This window comes from Zootermopsis nevadensis, unplaced genomic scaffold, assembly GCF_977971745.1.
Source record: "Zootermopsis nevadensis isolate Lab colony 2312 unplaced genomic scaffold, Znev_1.0 Znev_ptg000022l, whole genome shotgun sequence".
In the NCBI taxonomy this organism is placed as follows: domain Eukaryota; kingdom Metazoa; phylum Arthropoda; class Insecta; order Blattodea; family Termopsidae; genus Zootermopsis; species Zootermopsis nevadensis.
In genome coordinates this window covers 25807365-25824035 of record NW_028259154.1, presented here as the reverse complement: position 1 = coordinate 25824035, position 16671 = coordinate 25807365, and the positions used below count along the sequence as shown (strand labels likewise).

The 16671-nt window shown below is 35.6% G+C and overlaps 1 long non-coding RNA gene across 6 annotated transcripts in view; it reads left to right on the top strand.

Annotated features, from left to right (window-relative positions):
• Positions 1-16671, top strand: part of LOC110840935 (uncharacterized) — a 67336-nt gene that overhangs the window by 25321 nt on the left and 25344 nt on the right. For 2 of the 6 annotated variants that reach the window (XR_015536476.1, XR_015536474.1), the window contains exons 14-43: positions 2476-2523; positions 2720-2763; positions 2845-2921; positions 3995-4042; positions 4239-4282; positions 4364-4440; positions 5513-5560; positions 5745-5788; positions 5870-5946; positions 7020-7067; positions 7264-7307; positions 7389-7465; positions 8538-8585; positions 8782-8825; positions 8908-8983; positions 10058-10105; positions 10302-10345; positions 10428-10503; positions 11579-11626; positions 11823-11866; positions 11948-12024; positions 13099-13146; positions 13343-13386; positions 13468-13544; positions 14617-14664; positions 14849-14892; positions 14974-15050; positions 16123-16170; positions 16367-16410; positions 16493-16568. This is a non-coding gene — a long non-coding RNA (uncharacterized LOC110840935). Of the gene's footprint in view, positions 1-36; positions 114-1201; positions 1246-1326; positions 1404-2475; positions 2524-2719; positions 2764-2844; positions 2922-3994; positions 4043-4238; positions 4283-4363; positions 4441-5512; positions 5561-5744; positions 5789-5869; positions 5947-7019; positions 7068-7263; positions 7308-7388; positions 7466-8537; positions 8586-8781; positions 8826-8907; positions 8984-10057; positions 10106-10301; positions 10346-10427; positions 10504-11578; positions 11627-11822; positions 11867-11947; positions 12025-13098; positions 13147-13342; positions 13387-13467; positions 13545-14616; positions 14665-14848; positions 14893-14973; positions 15051-16122; positions 16171-16366; positions 16411-16492; positions 16569-16671 lie in introns of all 6 variants that reach the window. The other 4 variants (XR_015536478.1, XR_015536477.1, XR_015536473.1 and 1 more) reach the window with 3 other exon arrangements.

Sequence of the window (16671 nt, the reverse complement as noted above, 5' to 3'; positions counted from 1 at the left end):
TGTTGTTGTTAATTGGACCTCGTTTATTTTTTTCAGGGATTTTCAACAACCTGAATACGACCATTGCCACAGCCATACCTAGGGGGCAGAGTTAATTGATGTCATTTAAATTGGTGAGTTTTCTTGATTCCTGGTCATCTTTTCTCTTTTTCTGCGTCTAAGCCCTTTGATGGATACGTGTTAACAGCACGTAAGTTTATAGCCTCCTTGAGTTTTTCATATTTGTTATTTAGTATGTTAAATTTTTATCAAGATTAGAATGCTATTACGTGTAGCCCTCGATTTTTGCCTTGATATGTTGCTGGATGAAATGTCGTAATCGGAGTCAGAGTAAATTGAAACTGTTTTATAGTGTAAATGAATGGGACGTCAATGACGTGCGTTCCCAGCACCCAGACATTGATGAGTAATATAATGTCATTACGGTAAATATCTGAAATAACTTAATAAAATATGAGTAATTTAAAAAATATATTTTACACACTTACAATCGGCAATTCGTTGGTCACCGCGATTGACTGCGGTTCTTTCGTGCGATTGATGTGTACAGTCATCTCTGCTATTATGCGATAGTTGTATTCATGTAAGATGCCGACCAATCCAAAATCGCGTAGTAAAAATAGCCTCGGTACCTCCGCAGAGATTAAATTAGTCCCTTGAAAACTTAAAGGGCCAGGAATGAAATTGCATATGAGCAAACTCGCATATGCAAAAGTTTCCATTACACAAATGGTTTTTTCCGATTAATCGATGTCTTTGGAGCAAATTCGCGTTAATGAGACATACGTAATTGTAGAGAGGACTGTATTTATAATTTTCATTCAAAATGAGCGGTGTAAGAATTACGGTTTAGTATAAGAATCAGTACGAGAGACATTGTAAAATGTTTTTAATTAATGGTAAAATATATTTTCTTCACTTTTTGACTTTATTGTTTCAAAATTGGCGTTATTCTGAATCGGCGCAAATCGAGGTCTATCTGTGTATTAACTGTAACTTGTGTCGGAGTTTTTCAGGTTTTCCAAAAACCTGACCAACAGTTTTCTTGGTTTTTGAGAAACTCTCGACTTCTGTTGATGCATACTTGCTGGTAATAGGAGTTGTAGGTCTTTACTATTTTTATGAATTGTACTTGAAATTATTATTAAAGCTACAATGATGTTGACTGGAACACGTTATTGTTTGTTGGTTTGTTTTTCAGGACTTCCAACTTGGGGTCGCAGATACATCATCTTATCTTAATAGGTGAGATCTTACTTCAAATTATTATTATTATGAAAACTGTAATTATGTTGTTGTTAATTGGACCTCGTTTATTTTTTTCAGGGATTTTCAACAACCTGAATACGACCATTGCCACAGCCATACCTAGGGGGCAGAGTTAATTGATGTCATTTGAATTGGTGAGTTTTCTTGATTCCTGGTCATCTTTTCTCTTTTTCTGCGTCTAAGCCCTTTGATGGATACGTGTTAACAGCACGTAAGTTTATAGCCTCCTTGAGTTTTTCATATTTGTTAGGTAGTATGTTAAATTTCTATCAAGATTAGAATGCTATTACGTGTAGCCCTCGATTTTCGCCTTGATATGTTGCTGGACGAAATGTCGTAATCGGAGTCGGAGTAAATTGAAACTGTTTTATAGTGTAAATGAATGGGACGTCAATGACGTGCGTTCCCAGCACTCAAACTTTGATGAGTAATATAGTGTCATTACGGTAAAGATCTGAAATAACTTAATAAAATATGAGTAATTTAAAAAATATATTTTACACACTTACAATCGGCAATTCGTTGGTCACCGCGATTGACTGCGGTTCTTTCGTGCGATTGATGTGTACAGTCATCTCTGCAGTTATGCGATAGTTGCATTCATATAAGATGCTGACCAATTGAAAATCGCGTAGTAAAAATAACATCGGTACCTCCTTAGAGATTAAATTAGTCCCTTGAAAGTTATAAGGGCCAGGAATGATATTGCATATGAGCAAACTCGCATATGCAAAAGTTTCCATTACACAAATGGTTTTTTTCGATTATCCATGTCTTTGAAGCAAATTCGCGTTAATGAGACATACGTAATTGTAGAGAGGACTGTATTTATAATTTTCATTCAAAATGAGCGGTGTAAGAATTACGGTTTAGTATAAGAATCAGTACGAGAGACATTGTAAAATGTTGTTAATTAATGGTAAAATATATTTTCTTCACTTTTTGACTTTATTGTTTCAAAATTGGCGTTATTCTGAATCGGCGCAAATCGAGGTCTATCTGTGTATTAACTGTAACTTGCGTCTTAGTTTTTCAGGATTTCCAAAAACCTGACCACCAGTTTTCTTGGGTTTTGAGCATCTCTCGATTTCAGTTGATGCACACTTGCTGGTAGTAGGAGTTGTAGGTCTTTGCTACTTGTATGAATTTTACTTTGAATTATAATGAAACTATGATGATATTGTTTTAATGGTACTCTTTTTTCAGGATTTTCGATGTCTGTCCACCGCCGTCGCTTTCATTTCTCTTTAATTGGTGAGTCGTCTTCATTTTGGGCCATCTACTTTTTCTTGTCGAAGGACAAAGCCCTCTTGTTGTGTAGTTGGTAGCAGTACTTAAGTCTATACCTTTGCTTTAGTATTTCCTTTTTTGGCAGATTGTACTAGAGACTATTATCAAAGCTACAATGATGTTGACTAGAACACGTAATTCTTTTTGTTTTGTTTTTCAGGACTTCCAACTTGGGGTCGCAGATACATCATCTTATCTTAATAGGTGAGATCTTACTTCAAATTATTATTATTATGAAAACTGTAATTATGTTGTTGTTAATTGGGCCTCGTTTATTTTTTTCAGGGATTTTCTACAACCTGAATACGACCATTGCCACCGCCATACCTAGGGGGCAGAGTTAATTGATGTCATTTGAATTGGTGAGTTTTCTTGATTCCTGGTCATCTTTTCTCTTATCGTGCGTCTAAGCCCTTTGATGGATACGTGCTAACGGCACGTAAGTTTTTATCCTCCTTCAATATTTTCATATTTGTCAGGTAGTACGTTAAATTTGTATCAAGATTAGAATGCTATTACGTGTAGCCCTCGATTTTCGCCTGGACGTGTTGCTGGACGAAATGTCGTAATCCGAGTCGGCGTAAATTGAAACTGTTTTATAATGTAAATGAATGGGACATCTATGACGTGCGTTCAAAGCACCCAGACATTGATGAGTAATATAATGGCAATACGGTAAAGCTCTGAAATAACTTAATAAAATAAATTGAATTTAAGAAATATATTTTACACACTTACAATCGGCAGTTTGTTGGTCACCGCGATTGACTGCGGTTCTTTCGTGCGATTGATGTGTACAGTCATCTCTGCTGTTATGCGATAGTTGTATTCATGTAAGATGCCGACCAATTGAAAATCGCGTAGTAAAAATAACCTCGGTACCTCCGCAGAGATTAAATTATTCCCTTGAAAGTTTAAAGGGCCTGGAATGAAATTGCATATGAGCAAACTCACATATGCAAAAGTTTCCATTACACAAATGGTTTTTTCCGATTAATCGATGTCTTTGGAGCAAATTCGCGTTAAGGAGACATACGTAATTGTAGAGAGGACTGTATTTATAATTTTCATTCAAAATGAGCGGTGTAAGAATTACGGTTTAGTATAAGAATCAGTACGAGAGACATTGTAAAATGTTTTTAATTAATGGTAAAATATATTTTCTTCACTTTTTGACTTTATTGTTTCAAAATTGGCGTTATTCTGAATCGGCGCAAATCGAGGTCTATCTGTGTATTAACTGTAACTTGCGTCTTAGTTTTTCAGGATTTCCAAAAACCTGACCACCAGTTTTCTTGAGTTTTGGGCATCTCTCGATTTCAGTTGATGCATACTTGCTGGTAGTAGGAGTTATAGGTCTTTACTACTTGTATGAATTTTACTTTGAATTATTATGAACCTACGATGATATTGTTTTAATTGGTACTTTTCTCAGGATTTTCGATGTCTGTCCACCGCCGTCGGTTTCATTTCTCTTTAATTGGTGAGTCGTCTTCATTTAGGGCCATCTACTTTTTCTTGTCGAAGGACAAAGCCCTCTTGTTGTGTAGTTGGTAGCACTACTTAAGTCTATACCTTTGCTTTAGTATTTCCTTATTTGGCAGATTGTACTAGAGACTATTATCAAAGCTACAATGATGTTGACTGGAACACGTAATTCTTTTTGTTTTGTTTTTCAGGACTTCCAACTTGGGGTCGCAGATACATCATCTTATCTTAATAGGTGAGATCTTACTTCAAATTATTATTATTATGAAAACTGTAATTATGTTGTTGTTAATTGGACCTCGTTTATTTTTTTCAGGGATTTTCAACAACCTGAATACGACCATTGCCACAGCCATACCTAGGGGGCAGAGTTAATTGATGTCATTTGAATTGGTGAGTTTTCTTGATTCCTGGTCATCTTTTCTCTTTTTCTGCGTGTAAGCCCTTTGATGGATACGTGTTAACAGCACGTAAGTTTATAGCCTCCTTCAGTTTTTCATATTTGTTAGGTAGTATGTTAAATTTGTATCAAGATTACAATGCTATTACGTCTGTCCCTCGATTTTCGCCTTGATATGTTGCTGGACGAAATGTCGTAATTGGAGTCGGAGTAAATTGAAACTGTTTTATAGTGTAAATGAATAGGACGTCAATGACGTGCGTTCCCAGCACTCAAACTTTGATGAGTAATATAATGTCATTACGGTAAAGATCTGAAATAACTTAATAAAATACGAGTAATTTAAAAAATATATTTTACACACTTACAATCGGCAGTTCGTTGGTCCCCGCGATTGACTGCGGTTCTTTCATGCGATTTGTGTGTACAGTCATCTCTGCTGTTACGCGATAGTTGCATTCATATAAGATGCTGACCAATTGAAAATCGCGTAGTAAAAATAACATCGGTACCTCCTTAGAGATTAAATTAGTCCCTTGAAAGTTATAAGGGCCAGGAATGATATTGCATATGAGCAAACTCGCATATGCAAAAGTTTCCATTACACAAATGGTTTTTTCCGATTAATCGATGTCATTGGAGCAAATTTGCGATAACGAGACATACGTAATTGTAGAGAGGACTGTATTTATAATTTTCATTCAAAATGAGCGGTGTAAGAATTACGGTTTAGTATAAGAATCAGTACGAGAGACATTGTAAAATGTTTTTAATTAATGGTAAAATATATTTTCTTCACTTTTTGACTTTATTGTTTCAAAATTGGCCTTATTCTGAATCGGCGCAAATCGAGGTCTATCTGTGTATTAACTGTAACTTGCGTCTTAGTTTTTCAGGATTTCCAAAAACCTGACCACCAGTTTTCTTGGGTTTTGAGCATCTCTCGATTTCAGTTGATGCATACTTGCTGGTAGTAGGAGTTATAGGTCTTTGCTACTTGTATGAATTTTACTTTGAATTATTATGAACCTACGATGATATTGTTTTAATTGGTACTTTTTTCAGGATTTTCGATGTCTGTCCACCGCCGTCGGTTTCATTTCCCTTTAATTGGTGAGTCGTCTTCATTTAGGGCCATCTACTTTTTCTTGTCGAACGACAAAGCCCTCTTGTTGTGTAGTTGGTAGCACTACTTAAGTCTTTGCCTTTGCTTTAGTATTTCCTTATTTGGCAGATTGTACTAGAGACTACAATGATGTTGACTGGAACACGTAATTCTTTTTGTTTTGTTTTTCAGGACTTCCAACTTGGGGTCGCAGATACATCATCTTATCTTAATAGGTGAGATCTTACTTCAAATTATTATTATTATGAAAACTGTAATTATGTTGTTGTTAATTGGACCTCGTTTATTTTTTTCAGGGATTTTCAACAACCCGAATACGACCATTGCCACAGCCATACCTAGGGGGCAGAGTTAATTGATGTCATTTGAATTGGTGAGTTTTCTTGATTCCTGGTCATCTTTTCTCTTTTTCTGCATCTAAGCCCTTTGATGGATACGTGTTAACAGCACGTAAGTTTATAGCCTCCTTCAGTTTTTCATATTTGTTAGGTAGTATGTTAAATTTTTATCAAGATTAGAATGCTATTACGTGTAGCCCTCGATTTTCGCCTTGATATGTTGCTGGACGAAATGTCGTAATCGGAGTCGGAGTAAATTGAAACTGTTTTATAGTGTAAATGAATGGGACGTCAATGACGTGCGTTCCCAGCACTCAAACTTTGATGAGTAATATAATGTCATTACGGTCAAGATCTGAAATAACTTAATAAAATATGAGTAATTTAAAAAATATATTTTACACACTTACAATCGGCAATTTGTTGGTCACCGCGATTGACTGCGGTTCTTTCGTGTGATTGATGTGTACAGTCATCTCTGCAGTTATGCGATAGTTGCATTCATATAAGATGCTGACCAATTGAAAATCGCGTAGTAAAAATAACATCGGTACCTCCTTAGAGATTAAATTAGTCCCTTGAAAGTTATAAGGGCCAGGAATGATATTGCATATGAGCAAACTCGCATATGCAAAAGTTTCCATTACACAAATGGTTTTTTCCGATTATCCATGTCTTTGAAGCAAATTCGCGTTAATGAGACATACGTAATTGTAGAGAGGACTGTATTTATAATTTTCATTCAAAATGAGCGGTGTAAGAATTACGGTTTAGTATAAGAATCAGTACGAGAGACATTGTAAAATGTTTTTAATTAATGGTAAAATATATTTTCTTCACTTTTTGACTTTATTGTTTCAAAATTGGCGTTATTCTGAATCGGCGCAAATCGAGGTCTATCTGTGTATTAACTGTAACTTACGTCTTAGTTTTTCAGGATTTCCAAAAACCTGACCACCAGTTTTCTTGGGTTTTGAGCATCTCTCGATTTCAGTTGATGCACACTTGCTGGTAGTAGGAGTTGTAGGTCTTTGCTACTTGTATGAATTTTACTTTGAATTATTATGAACCTACGATGATATTGTTTTAATTGGTACTTTTTTTTCAGGATTTTCGATGTCTGTCCACCGCCGTCGGTTTCATTTCTCTTTAATTGGTGAGTCGTCTTTATTTTGGGGCATCTAGTTTCTCTTGTTGAACGACAAAGCCCTCTTGTTGTGTAGTTGGTAGCAGTACTTAAGTCTATGCCTTTGCTTTAGTATTTCCTTATTTGGCAGATTGTACTAGAGACTATTATCAAAGCTACAATGATGTTGACTGGAACACGTAATTCTTTTTGTTTTGTTTTTCAGGACTTCCAACTTGGGGTCGCAGATACATCATCTTATCTTAATAGGTGAGATCTTACTTCAAATTATTATTATTATGAAAACTGTAATTATGTTGTTGTTAATTGGACCTCGTTTATTTTTTTCAGGGATTTTCAACAACCTGAATACCACCATTGCCACAGCCATACCTAGGGGGCAGAGTTAATTGATGTCATTTGAATTGGTGAGTTTTCTTGATTCCTGGTCATCTTTTCTCTTTTTCTGCATCTAAGCCCTTTGATATATACGTGTTAACAGCACGTAAGTTTATAGCCTCCTTCAGTTTTTCATATTTGTTAGGTAGTATGTTAAATTTTTATCAAGATTAGAATGCTATTACGTGTAGCCCTCGATTTTCGCCTTGATATGTTGCTGGACGAAATGTCGTAATCGGAGTCGGAGTAAATTGAAACTGTTTTATAGTGTAAATGAATGGGACGTCAATGACGTGCGTTCCCAGCACTCAAACTTTGATGAGTAATATAATGTCATTACGGTCAAGATCTGAAATAACTTAATAAAATATGAGTAATTTAAAAAATATATTTTACACACTTACAATCGGCAATTCGTTGGTCACCGCGATTGACTGCGGTTCTTTCGTGTGATTGATGTGTACAGTCATCTCTGCAGTTATGCGATAGTTGCATTCATATAAGATGCTGACCAATTGAAAATCGCGTAGTAAAAATAACATCGGTACCTCCTTAGAGATTAAATTAGTCCCTTGAAAGTTATAAGGGCCAGGAATGATATTGCATATGAGCAAACTCGCATATGCAAAAGTTTCCATTACACAAATGGTTTTTTCCGATTATCCATGTCTTTGAAGCAAATTCGCGTTAATGAGACATACGTAATTGTAGAGAGGACTGTATTTATAATTTTCATTCAAAATGAGCGGTGTAAGAATTACGGTTTAGTATAAGAATCAGTACAAGAGACATTGTAAAATGTTTTTAATTAATGGTAAAATATATTTTCTTCACTTTTTGACTTTATTGTTTCAAAATTGGCGTTATTCTGAATCGGCGCAAATCGAGGTCTATCTGTGTATTAACTGTAAGTTACGTCTTAGTTTTTCAGGATTTCCAAAAACCTGACCACCAGTTTTCTTGGGTTTTGAGCATCTCTCGATTTCAGTTGATGCATACTTGCTGGTAGTAGGAGTTATAGGTCTTTGCTACTTGTATGAATTTTACTTTGAATTATAATGAAACTATGATGATATTGTTTTAATGGTACTCTTTTTTCAGGATTTTCGATGTCTGTCCACCGCCGTCGCTTTCATTTCTCTTTAATTGGTGAGTCGTCTTCATTTTGGGCCATCTACTTTTTCTTGTCGAAGGACAAAGCCCTCTTGTTGTGTAGTTGGTAGCAGTACTTAAGTCTATACCTTTGCTTTAGTATTTCCTTTTTTGGCAGATTGTACTAGAGACTATTATCAAAGCTACAATGATGTTGACTGGAACACGTAATTCTTTTTGTTTTGTTTTTCAGGATTTCCAATTTGGGGTCGCAGATACATCATCTTATCTTAATAGGTGAGATCTTACTTCAAATTATTATTATTATGAAAACTGCAATTATGTTGTTGTTAATTGGACCTCGTTTATTTTTTTCCAGGATTTTCAACAACCTGAATACGACCATTGCCACAGCCATACCTAGGGGGCAGAGTTGATTGATGTCATTTGAATTGGTGAGTTTTCTTGATTCCTGGTCATCTTTTCTCTTTTTCTGCGTCTAAGCCCTTTGATGGATACGTGCTAGTAGCACGTAAGCTTATAGCCTCCTTCTTTAGTTTCATATTTGTCAGGTAGTACGTTAAATTTTTATCAAGATTAGAATGCTATTACGTGTAGCCCTCGATTTTTGCCTGGACGTGTTGCTGGACGAAATGTCGTAATCCGAGTCGGCGTAAATTGAAACTCTTTTATAATGTAAATGAATGGGATGTCAATGACGTGCGTTCCCAGCACCCAGACATTGATGAGTAATATAATGGCATTACGGTAAAGCTCTGAAATAACTTAATAAAATAAATTGAATTTAAGAAATATATTTTACACACTTACAATCGGCAGTTCGTTGGTCACCGCGATTGCCTGCGGTTCTTTCGTGCGATTGATGTGTACAGTCATCTCTGCTATTATGCGATAGTTGTATTCATGTAAGATGCCGACCAATTGAAGATCGCGTAGTAAAAATAACCTCGGTACCTCCGCAGAGATTAAATCAGTCCCTTGAAAGTTTAAAGGGCCTGGAATGAAATTGCATATGAGCAAACTCGCATATGCAAAAGTTTCCATTTTACAAACGGGTTTTTCCGATTCAAAGATGTCATTGGAGCAAATTCGCGTTAACGAGACATACTTAATTGTAGAGAGGACTGTATTTATAATTTTCATTCAAAATGAGCCGTGTAAGAATTACGGTTTAGTATAAGAATCAGTACGAGGAACATTGTAAAATGTTTTTAATTAATGGTAAAATATATTTTCTTCACTTTTTGACTTTATTGTTTCAAAATTGGCGTTATTCTGAATCGGCGCAAATCGAGGTCTATCTGTGTATTAACTGTAACTTGCGTCTTAGTTTTTCAGGATTTCCAAAAACCTGACCACCAGTTTTGTTGGGTTTTGAGCATCTCTCGATTTCAGTTGATGCATACTTGCTGGTAGTAGGAGTTATAGGTCTTTGCTACTTGTATGAATTTTACTTTGAATTATAATGAAACTATGATGATATTGTTTTAATGGTACTCTTTTTTCAGGATTTTCGATGTCTGTCCACCGCCGTCGCTTTCATTTCTCTTTAATTGGTGAGTCGTCTTCATTTTGGGCCATCTACTTTTTCTTGTCGAAGGACAAAGCCCTCTTGTTGTGTAGTTGGTAGCAGTACTTAAGTCTATACCTTTGCTTTAGTATTTCCTCTTTTGGCAGATTGTACTAGAGACTATTATCAAAGCTACAATGATGTTGACTAGAACACGTAATTCTTTTTGTTTTGTTTTTCAGGACTTCCAACTTGGGGTCGCAGATACATCATCTTATCTTAATAGGTGAGATCATACTTCAAATTATTATTATTATGAAAACTGCAATTATGTTGTTGTTAATTGGACCTCGTTTATTTTTTTCAAGGATTTTCTACAACCTGAATACGACCATTGCCACCGCCATACCTAGGGGGCAGAGTTAATTGATGTCATTTGAATTGGTGAGTTTTCTTGATTCCTGGTCATCTTTTCTCTTATCGTGCGTCTAAGCCCTTTGATGGATACGTGCTAACAGCACGTAAGTTTATATCCTCCTTCAATATTTTCATATTTGTCAGGTAGTACGTTAAATTTGTATCAAGATTAGAATGCTATTACGTGTAGCCCTCGATTTTCGCCTGGACGTGTTGCTGGACGAAATGTCGTAATCCGAGTCGGCGTAAATTGAAACTGTTTTATAATGTAAATGAATGGGACATCTATGACGTGCGTTCAAAGCACCCAGACATTGATGAGTAATATAATGGCAATACGGTAAAGCTCTGAAATAACTTAATAAAATAAATTGAATTTAAGAAATATATTTTACACACTTACAATCGGCAGTTCGTTGGTCACCGCGATTGACTGCGGTTCTTTCGTGCGATTGATGTGTACAGTCATCTCTGCTATTATGCGATAGTTGTATTCATGTAAGATGCCGACCAATTGAAAATCGCGTAGTAAAAATAGCCTCGGTACCTCTGCAGAGATTAAATTAGTCCCTTGAAAGTTTAAAGGGCCTGGAATGAAATTGCATATGAGCAAACTCGCATATGCAAAAGTTTCCATTACACAAATGGTTTTTTCCGATTAATCGATGTCATTGGAGCAAATTCGCGTTAACGAGACATACTTAATTGTAGAGAGGACTGTATTTATAATTTTCATTCAAAATGAGCGGTGTAAGAATTACGGTTTAGTGTAAGAATCAGTACGAGAGACATTGTAAAATGTTTTTAATTAATGGTAAAATATATTTTCTTCACTTTTTGACTTTATTGTTTCAAAATTGGCGTTATTCTGAATCGGCGCAAATCGAGGTCTATCTGTGTATTAACTGTAACTTGCGTCTTAGTTTTTCAGGATTTCCAAAAACCTGACCACCAGTTTTGTTGGGTTTTGAGCATCTCTCGATTTCAGTTGATTCATACTTGCTGGTAGTAGGAGTTATAGGTCTTTGCTACTTGTATGAATTTTACTTTGAATTATTATGAACCTACGATGATATTGTTTTAATTGGTACTTTTTTTTCAGGATTTTCGATGTCTGTCCACCGCCGTCGGTTTCATTTCTCTTTAATTGGTGAGTCGTCTTTATTTTGGGGCATCTAGTTTCTCTTGTCGAACGACAAAGCCCTCTTGTTGTGTAGTTGGTAGCAGTACTTAAGTCTATACCTTTGCTTTAGTATTTCCTTTTTTGGCAGATTGTACTAGAGACTATTATCAAAGCTACAATGATGTTGACTAGAACACGTAATTCTTTTTGTTTTGTTTTTCAGGACTTCCAACTTGGGGTCGCAGATACATCATCTTATCTTAATAGGTGAGATCTTACTTCAAATTATTATTATTATGAAAACTGTAATTATGTTGTTGTTAATTGGACCTCGTTTATTTTTTTCAGGGATTTTCAACAACCTGAATACGACCATTGCCACAGCCATACCTAGGGGGCAGAGTTGATTGATGTCATTTGAATTGGTGAGTTTTCTTGATTCCTGGTCATCTTTTCTCTTTTTCTGCATCTAAGCCCTTTGATGGATACGTGTTAACAGCACGTAAGTTTATAGCCTCCTTCAGTTTTTCATATTTGTTAGGTAGTATGTTAAATTTTTATCAAGATTAGAATGCTATTACGTGTAGCCCTCGATTTTCGCCTTGATATGTTGCTGGACGAAATGTCGTAATTGGAGTCGGAGTAAATTGAAACTGTTTTATAGTGTAAATGAATGGGACGTCAATGACGTGCGTTCCCAGCACTCAGACTTTGCTGAGTAATATAATGTCATTACGGTAAAGATCTGAAGTAACTTAATAAAATACAAGTAATTTAAAAAATATATTTTACACACTTACAATCGGCAATTCGTTGGTCCCCGCAATTGACTGCGGTTCTTTCATGCGATTTGTGTGTACAGTCATCTCTGCTGTTATGCGATAGTTGCATTCATATAAGATGCTGACCAATTGAAAGTCACGTAGTAAAAATAACATCGGTACCTCCTTAGAGATTAAATTAGTCCCTTGAAATTTATAAGGGCCAGGAATGATATTGCATATGAGCAAACTCGCTTATGCAAAAGTTTCCATTACACAAATGGTTTTTTCCGATTAATCGATGTCTTTGGAGCAAATTCGCGTTAATGAGACATACGTAATTGTAGAGAGGACTGTATTTATAATTTTCATTCAAAATGAGCGGTGTAAGAATTACGGTTTAGTATAAGAAACAGTACGAGAGACATTGTAAAATGTTTTTAATTAATGGTAAAATATATTTTCTTCACTTTTTGACTTTATTGTTTCAAAATTGGCGTTATTCTGAATCGGCGCAAATCGAGGTCTATCTGTGCATTAACTGTAACTTGCGTCTTAGTTTTTCAGGATTTCCAAAAACCTGACCACCAGTTTTGTTGGGTTTTGAGCATCTCTCGATTTCAGTTGATGCATACTTGCTTGTAATAGGAGTTATAGGTCTTTACTACTTGTATGAATTTTACTTTGAATTATTATGAACCTACGATGATATTGTTTTAATTGGTACTTTTTTTTCAGGATCTTCGATGTCTGTCCACCGCCGTCGGTTTCATTTCCCTTTAATTGGTGAGTCGTCTTCATTTTTGGGCATCTACTTTTTCTTGTCGAATGACAAAGCCCTCTTGTTGTGTAGTTGGTAGCACTACTTAAGTCTATACCTTTGCTTTACTATTTCCTTATTTGGCAGATTGTACTAGAGACTATTATCAAAGCTACAATGATGTTGACTGGAACACGTAATTCTTTTTGTTTTGTTTTTCAGGACTTCCAACTTGGGGTCGCAGATACATCATCTTATCTTAATAGGTGAGATCTTACTTCAAATTATTATTATTATGAAAACTGTAATTATGTTGTTGTTAATTGGACCTCGTTTATTTTTTTCAGGGATTTTCAACAACCTGAATACGACCATTGCCACAGCCATACCTAGGGGGCAGAGTTGATTGATGTCATTTGAATTGGTGAGTTTTCTTGATTCCTGGTCATCTTTTCTCTTTTTCTGCGTGTAAGCCCTTTGATGGATACGTGTTAACAGCACGTAAGTTTATAGCCTCCTTCAGTTTTTCATATTTGTTAGGTAGTATGTTAAATTTGTATCAAGATTACAATGCTATTACGTCTGTCCCTCGATTTTCGCCTTGATATGTTGCTGGACGAAATGTCGTAATTGGAGTCGGAGTAAATTGAAACTGTTTTATAGTGTAAATGAATAGGACGTCAATGACGTGCGTTCCCAGCACTCAAACTTTGATGAGTAATATAATGTCATTACGGTAAAGATCTGAAATAACTTAATAAAATACGAGTAATTTAAAAAATATATTTTACACACTTACAATCGGCAGTTCGTTGGTCCCCGCGATTGACTGCGGTTCTTTCATGCGATTTGTGTGTACAGTCATCTCTGCTGTTACGCGATAGTTGCATTCATATAAGATGCTGACCAATTGAAAATCGCGTAGTAAAAATAACATCGGTACCTCCTTAGAGATTAAATTAGTCCCTTGAAAGTTATAAGGGCCAGGAATGATATTGCATATGAGCAAACTCGCATATGCAAAAGTTTCCATTACACAAATGGTTTTTTCCGATTAATCGATGTCATTGGAGCAAATTTGCGATAACGAGACATACGTAATTGTAGAGAGGACTGTATTTATAATTTTCATTCAAAATGAGCGGTGTAAGAATTACGGTTTAGTATAAGAATCAGTACGAGAGACATTGTAAAATGTTTTTAATTAATGGTAAAATATATTTTCTTCACTTTTTGACTTTATTGTTTCAAAATTGGCCTTATTCTGAATCGGCGCAAATCGAGGTCTATCTGTGTATTAACTGTAACTTGCGTCTTAGTTTTTCAGGATTTCCAAAAACCTGACCACCAGTTTTCTTGGGTTTTGAGCATCTCTCGATTTCAGTTGATGCATACTTGCTGGTAGTAGGAGTTATAGGTCTTTGCTACTTGTATGAATTTTACTTTGAATTATTATGAACCTACGATGATATTGTTTTAATTGGTACTTTTTTCAGGATTTTCGATGTCTGTCCACCGCCGTCGGTTTCATTTCCCTTTAATTGGTGAGTCGTCTTCATTTAGGGCCATCTACTTTTTCTTGTCGAACGACAAAGCCCTCTTGTTGTGTAGTTGGTAGCACTACTTAAGTCTTTGCCTTTGCTTTAGTATTTCCTTATTTGGCAGATTGTACTAGAGACTACAATGATGTTGACTGGAACACGTAATTCTTTTTGTTTTGTTTTTCAGGACTTCCAACTTGGGGTCGCAGATACATCATCTTATCTTAATAGGTGAGATCTTACTTCAAATTATTATTATTATGAAAACTGTAATTATGTTGTTGTTAATTGGACCTCGTTTATTTTTTTCAGGGATTTTCAACAACCTGAATACCACCATTGCCACAGCCATACCTAGGGGGCAGAGTTAATTGATGTCATTTGAATTGGTGAGTTTTCTTGATTCCTGGTCATCTTTTCTCTTTTTCTGCATCTAAGCCCTTTGATATATACGTGTTAACAGCACGTAAGTTTATAGCCTCCTTCAGTTTTTCATATTTGTTAGGTAGTATGTTAAATTTTTATCAAGATTAGAATGCTATTACGTGTAGCCCTCGATTTTCGCCTTGATATGTTGCTGGACGAAATGTCGTAATCGGAGTCGGAGTAAATTGAAACTGTTTTATAGTGTAAATGAATGGGACGTCAATGACGTGCTTTCCCAGCACTCAAACTTTGATGAGTAATATAATGTCATTACGGTCAAGATCTGAAATAACTTAATAAAATATGAGTAATTTAAAAAATATATTTTACACACTTACAATCGGCAATTCGTTGGTCACCGCGATTGACTGCGGTTCTTTCGTGTGATTGATGTGTACAGTCATCTCTGCAGTTATGCGATAGTTGCATTCATATAAGATGCTGACCAATTGAAAATCGCGTAGTAAAAATAACATCGGTACCTCCTTAGAGATTAAATTAGTCCCTTGAAAGTTATAAGGGCCAGGAATGATATTGCATATGAGCAAACTCGCATATGCAAAAGTTTCCATTACACAAATGGTTTTTTCCGATTATCCATGTCTTTGAAGCAAATTCGCGTTAATGAGACATACGTAATTGTAGAGAGGACTGTATTTATAATTTTCATTCAAAATGAGCGGTGTAAGAATTACGGTTTAGTATAAGAATCAGTACGAGAGACATTGTAAAATGTTTTTAATTAATGGTAAAATATATTTTCTTCACTTTTTGACTTTATTGTTTCAAAATTGGCGTTATTCTGAATCGGCGCAAATCGAGGTCTATCTGTGTATTAACTGTAACTTGCGTCTTAGTTTTTCAGGATTTCCAAAAACCTGACCACCAGTTTTCTTGGGTTTTGAGCATCTCTCGATTTCAGTTGATGCATACTTGCTGGTAGTAGGAGTTATAGGTCTTTGCTACTTGTATGAATTTTACTTTGAATTATAATGAAACTATGATGATATTGTTTTAATGGTACTCTTTTTTCAGGATTTTCGATGTCTGTCCACCGCCGTCGCTTTCATTTCTCTTTAATTGGTGAGTCGTCTTCATTTTGGGCCATCTACTTTTTCTTGTCGAAGGACAAAGCCCTCTTGTTGTGTAGTTGGTAGCAGTACTTAAGTCTATGCCTTTGCTTTAGTATTTCCTTATTTGGCAGATTGTACTAGAGACTATTATCAAAGCTACAATGATGTTGACTGGAACACGTAATTCTTTTTGTTTTGTTTTTCAGGATTTCCAATTTGGGGTCGCAGATACATCATCTTATCTTAATAGGTGAGATCTTACTTCAAATTATTATTATTATGAAAACTGCAATTATGTTGTTGTTAATTGGACCTCGTTTATTTTTTTCCAGGATTTTCAACAACCTGAATACGACCATTGCCACAGCCATACCTAGGGGGCAGAGTTGATTGATGTCATTTGAATTGGTGAGTTTTCTTGATTCCTGGTCATCTTTTCTCTTTTTCTGCGTCTAAGCCCTTTGATGGATACGTGCTAGTAGCACGTAAGCTTATAGCCTCCTTCATTAGT